At 45.0% G+C, this 6,000-nt stretch overlaps 1 protein-coding gene across 4 annotated transcripts in view; it reads left to right on the top strand.

The window, feature by feature from the left end:
• The first annotated feature begins 490 nt into the window (after positions 1-490).
• Positions 491-6,000, top strand: part of PACSIN1 (protein kinase C and casein kinase substrate in neurons 1) — an 86,107-nt gene continuing 80,597 nt past the window's right edge. Inside the window, exon 1 of one of the 4 annotated variants that reach the window (XM_061632375.1) lies at positions 491-745. The gene's annotated coding sequence lies outside the window, so the exon portion shown is untranslated. Of the gene's footprint in view, positions 1,176-6,000 lie in introns of all 4 variants that reach the window. The other 3 variants (XM_061632371.1, XM_061632373.1, XM_061632372.1) reach the window with 3 other exon arrangements.

Here is a 6,000-nt window from a genome sequence, read left to right as displayed (position 1 = left end):
CTATCAATGGCTACTAGCCTCCATTGTTGAGATAGTATGCCCCTGTGTACCAGTTGTTGAGAATCAGAAGTGGGGAGTGAGCTGTTGTGCTCAGGTGATCCTGCTTTTGGTCTCCCCATAGGCATCTGGTTGGCCAGTGCAAGAACAGAATGCTGGACTAGACGGGCCTTTGGTAGGGCTTTTATGATTTTCTCCATATGAGCCAGCCCTACTGCATCTAGGGGCCCTTCTGTGCATTCTGCTGAGTGGGGCCTACCCCGCAGCCTTCTCCCCCAAAGTCCTGCCCTGAGTGATAGTACCGTCGCTGGTGGATCCACGCATCGGATTGTCCAAGAGACAAAAGGTCTTCTTCGCAGGCCTCAACATTTACCGTCTTCCAACCTCCACGCACATAATCCCTCCTATATGCAAGCTGGTGCGTCTTTACATATCCCCCGCATCACACGTGTCGCACGCTTTCCTGTAGTCACGTGCGCGCCCGCGTGTCTCAACAGATCGGGGCGGGTGATTAGCGCTCTGCTGCCACCCGCGCGCGGGAGGAACGTTCTGGCGGAGCAAGCGCCGGAGCCCAGCGCGCCTGCATAGGACTTTCTTTCTCTCCGTGTGTGCGCGTTTTATGCGCCGGCGCCAACGGGGTGGTGGGAGAGAGTGCGACCCGGAGCGCGACTGGAAAGGGGGGACGTTGGCGTTCGCAGGCAGGATGAGCTGAGCATTACCCAGTTGCCATAGAAACCAGCAGAAGGAGGTGGGCGGCCGGTCGGTCGGAGGAGAACTGGAGGGGTGGGGAGAGGGGAGCGATTTGCCCGCAGTCCTCGCGAAGCTGCTGCGTTAGTCGGAGCGTCGCCAGAGGAAGCAAACGGCGCGCTTGCTGCGGTTCAGGTGGGAAAGGAATTAAAACTCTTCCCCCCTCCTCTTCCTACACACGCATACACCACTCTAGCTTCTCATCCATCTCGAGGGGTCTCTGGGAGCCTTTCGGGGCAATCTGCTACGCCTTCCGCTCTCAGCACCCCAGTCCTAGAGTTACGCAGGTAAGCTCTCTTCCCCCATTTGGGGGGGGGATAGCTTGGGGCTGATCTTCTGCATCCCCATCTCTCCAAGCATGCAGCAGCGAAGCGGGGATGGTGGCATTTGAAGCAAAGGCCCACTTATTTCTGACTACACCTGCAAAAGAGGTAGGAGGACACAGACACACCGGAGAGCCGTTCCGTACCCCTTTGAGGGTAAGGGACTCCAAGGGGCAGTTGTTGGGCTTCATCACCCTCGATGTGCTTTTATAGGGGCTTGTCCTGTGCGTCTCTGTCTCTTTCTTCTACTCCCCAATTTTTGTGGGGGTTTGGGGGTAGGAGGGTCCGATTCCTATTGGTATTGCCCCTGATTTCATGTGTGGTGCATTGCATGCAGTGGGGGGTGGGAGTGGCCTGCACTGCTGTGATCAGAGCCTGGACTGGGGGCGGGGCAGAGTTGTGGGGCAAGGAGCTGGCAGCCATGCATGCACCTGGTGGGCAGGTTGCTTGAGATGATAGGCGGATGAGCAAAGAACTCTTGGCGGAACTGACACGTGACTCTGCCACCACATCCATTGATTACATTACTGCAGAATAGTCTGCTTTAGGACAAAGGGGGTGAATTAGATGAGGCCTGTGGGTGCTTTCCAACTATGGTGGTGATGATGAGCACATTCTGCAGTGATACCGACCTTTCCAGCTTAGGCTGTCTGCACCATTCTCATTTAAAGAGGAATTTGCTCTGCTTCATCATAATCATTGTTGGATTGCATGACTCCACCAGTGGGGCCAAATGTTCTCAAAGAGAGGGAGAGGATTTTTTTGGCCTCTTCAAGGAAGGAATATTGGAACCATTTTAGGGAAGAGTAGAGGCACCCCCTCCTTCATCCGGGCTGTCTTCTGATCAAATATAGGAAGCCTTTTTGGAATTTGCCATCTCCAGACCAAGCTAATGGGCAATGGCAGCAGGGTAGGCCAAGGTTTCCATCATTATGTTGCTCTGTATGTGTGCAGTCCTGCAAGACCATTCCTCCTTAGTCTAGGAAGAGAGAAGCTTGGTCTGGAAAGAGGAAAAAGTGTGGTGTACAGAGGCTCAGTATCTGCTACATGCTAAATTCTTCCTTTCAGCTCTTCCTATACTTAAGCCATACACCGCTCCTCCCCATCATAGCATAATGAATTGTTTTGGTGGGGATTAAATTGGAGAGATGACCTGTGCCTCACTCCAGTCGGTCTGCTGTGGGAACTCTGTGATGTCCTGTGATGGAAAAGAAATCAGGTCAAAGGTGAAGCAGATGGGGGGGAGGGTCACTGTTATATTCCTAGATATGTAATCTGAGACCAAAGACATCCTGATTATGCTGGTGTCTTCTTGTAGAACTGATTTACATCAGGTGCAATGGTTTCTAGAAATGATGAAATCATGGTGGTATGGTCTGTCTGCCAGCCCAATCACACATAGGATCAAAGGTTTGTTAGTGCTGGCATGTTAAAAATGAGAGCCTGTCCTTGGTGGGATTGGGCCATGATTAGGCCACCATGAGTAGGGAGTGAAGCATGGCAGTTGCCATCATGTGTCCAAGTGGTCATGTGAATTGGCCCTTGGTTGTCCCTAAGCTTTCTTTAGTTGTAGTATCCTCCTAGATTTAGTCATCTTTATTCACATTAGTGCAATCACAGAAGCTTGCCTCTCCATTTCCCCCTTTACAAAAACATATATCAACATATCAAAGCCATGATTGAAGCCACCTGCTTCATTATGCTCCTAAATACATACTACACACCTAGTTTTAAGCATAATACCATCTCATTTTGCCTTTAGCTTTGTCTATATTCTACCCAGTATCCAGTTCTTCTGTGGATCTCTTCTGAATCAAATCCAGATTATTTGCTCCTTTCCTTCTTACACTAGCAAACAAACCCCCTTCATTTATTTATTAATTGGCCAATTTATATAATATATTGTATAATTTATATTACCATATATTTTCTCAGCAACCTTCTATATATACCTCTATTGTGGCAAACTGCCCTCCCATTTTGAGCAAGTGTATAAGACTTTATAAAATAGACAAGACTGTAAGTGACACAGGTGCAAATTAGCACTAAAGCCAGTAGGATTTCATTGGCACAAGCAGCAGCCTCAGAACCTCTCTAAATCTATTCTTCTCTGAGTCCCATATTTGAAGAAAGTTGACAGTCTCAGTGCTCTGTATCATCATTTGTCTTGTTGCTATCTCCTTTCATTTGCTTAAACATATCCCAATATCTTAGATGTCTTGTCTCTGGAATAATTGTAAGCTCCTGTAGGCAGGGACTTGATATATCATCTATCTGCAGAGTATCATGTATGCTTGGAGTATAGTGCAGCGAAGGTGGGTGGCATCTAATACGTCAGAGGAAGGAAAAAAGGGGGGGAAGACCCCCAAGATGCCAAAAAGTGTGTTTGTAAAAATAAATCCAAAGCAGTTTATTAAAAAGAAAAGCCCAACACGTTTCAGCCACCTTGGGTTTTGGCCTTCATCAGGGGATACCGAAGATGGAAAATAACTCTTGATAAATCTTGGACTAAAGAGATTTCTGACAGTATAGCTAAAGGTACTTTTTAAAAAGAAAGAAATTATCTGAGTTATTTTCCATCTTTGGTATCCCCTGACGAAGGCCAAAACCCAAGGTGGCCAAAACGCTTTGGGCTTTTCTTTTAAATAAACTGCTTTGGATTTATTTTTATAAACACACTTTTTGGCATTTGGGGGTCTTTCCCCCCTTCCTCTGCTTGGAGTACAGGACAGAAAATGGATACTGGGAGTTTGAAGATCATTCCAGATTTCTTGTTCTTCAGTAATGTTCTCCCCTTGTCCAAAGGAGGGAGAAGAATTGCATGCATGCAGACAATCTTAATAATGAGGAATGTGCAAAGCTGCTTTCTGTCACTGGCATGCTTCCAAATGCTGCAGCAAGTGTATGTACAGGTACAGATTCCAGTGAGATCACAGTGCTCTCACCTGCATCTATGGCATTTTGATTTTAAAGGATGCTTGATGAGAAGTGAAAGGCTGAAATGATTTTAGAGCAAGCTTCAGCCTGAGGTCCTGTATGTACTAAACAAGACCTGCCATCACAGAAGCAGTCACCTGGAACACAAATGCAATGACTACACTTGCTTGTGGCTTGTGAAGCCCTGATAGTTCCTGCCTTTTCACTATGGTTCACTAGCTGATATGAGTGTGCAGATAGCACTTGTTTAAACAGCATAACTAGCGTCCCAAAATGACACTTAACTGTTAGGCAGGCCTATTCTATGGAAATGGAAATAAACTGCCTTCAAGTCGATTCCAAGTTATGGCGACCCCATGAATAGGGTTTTCATGGTAAGTGGTATTCAGAGGGGGTTTACCATTGCCTTCCTCCAAGGCTGAGAGGAAGTGACTGGTCCAAGGTCACGCAGTGAGCTTTTAGCTATGTGGGGATTCGAACCCTGGTCTCCCAGGTTGTAGTCCAACATAACCACTACACTGGCTCTCCTGTTCTGTTATATAAGAAAGTAAAATAAAAATGAATACATTTATGTGCTCAGAATTCTGCAAATCATAACTGTGTTGGCATAAGTATTTGGGGTATTTCAATAGAATTTAGTTCTCTGCTCCCTACCCCAAAAGGGAGTGAAAATGCAGAGAGAGAGGAAAACCATGCTTGCACTAAATCCACTCAGTATCATGGATGCTAAAAATCAGGAGGTTAGCTTTTTAAAAGGCAAACCAGCATTTTCTCTCAAAATGGTAAGGGTTGGAGGTTTTAATTACCATCTTCACATTTTGAAATTTTTGATGTTTTGTGTCCTCCTAAGAACATGGGAAATCTATCGCTGCCAGGTACCAAAAAGAGACACAAAAGTATGACAGTTGGACACCTACCATTGTGAGCTGATGATATCTAGAACCTATGGTGAGGCCCAAGCACATTGTTTTCTTGAGGTCAGATTTGTAGGAAAGCGTAGCTCATATGCCTCCCCAGACCTTGCTTTTTCTTATTTGAAGGCTGCTCCATAGGTTCTAGATGCTTTGGACTGACTTTCTGAACAACTGTACTCTAATGTATATTATGCTGTTATGATAATGATGATAAAATTTAATATTTCAATTATTCAAAGCACTTCACATGCACAGTGTGGTTGTACAGTGAGCCTGTAAAATAAGTCACTATTATTTTCCCTAGTGATTTCATATCTGAGGTGAAATTCAAGCTGGGGACTTCCTGAGATTATGCCACACCAGTTCATAGTGATAATATTGCAAACAAAGGAAAAGCAGAAGACTCTATGACCAGAGATGTGTCAATTCTTCAATTGTATGCAAGTGCAGAATTTGGTATCTGATGTATACTTTGGCATCTTGAGACTCTTCGCTTCCATTTTTAAAAGCAAATTTTAAAACCTTTGTTGTTGCTAAGATTAAGAAGAATCTTCAAAGGTTGTGGGCAATGCCTGATGACATTTCAGGAGCTTGAAGGGGCTTAGTAGGATTTTCAGCCAGTAGGGAGGCCTGACTTCAATGCTCTGCATAACATTTTGTCCTTCCCTATGACCTGCCAAAGCTGATTGGCTTCTGCAAAGCAAGCATGTACATGCAAATATGGTTGGCAGGTATTACTGTTGGCGGTTGCAGAATATGGCTTTTCTTGATGCAGGATTTGAGCTACCTTGGTGCAGAAGTTTTATTTTATGTATACATTTTATTTGCAAGCATAAAGAACACACATTCTTCCTGTTTTAAAGCTCAGCAAAGCATAGCAATTCGAATGGTGTTTAAAAACAAACTTGTCACAATCGCTTACATTAGTCTTTAGCAGAATGCATGATGTTTACCTTCCATTGTGTAATGTTTTAAACTAAAGATCTTGCAATACAATTCTATACATTTCTACACAGAAGTAAACCTCACTGACTAAGTGGGATTTACTCCCAAGTAAATGTATATAGACTGCAACCATTTTT

The sequence above is a fragment of the Rhineura floridana genome, chromosome 6 (assembly GCF_030035675.1).
Source record: "Rhineura floridana isolate rRhiFlo1 chromosome 6, rRhiFlo1.hap2, whole genome shotgun sequence".
Lineage (NCBI taxonomy): Eukaryota > Metazoa > Chordata > Lepidosauria > Squamata > Rhineuridae > Rhineura > Rhineura floridana.
This window is presented reverse-complemented; position numbering and strand designations above follow the sequence as displayed.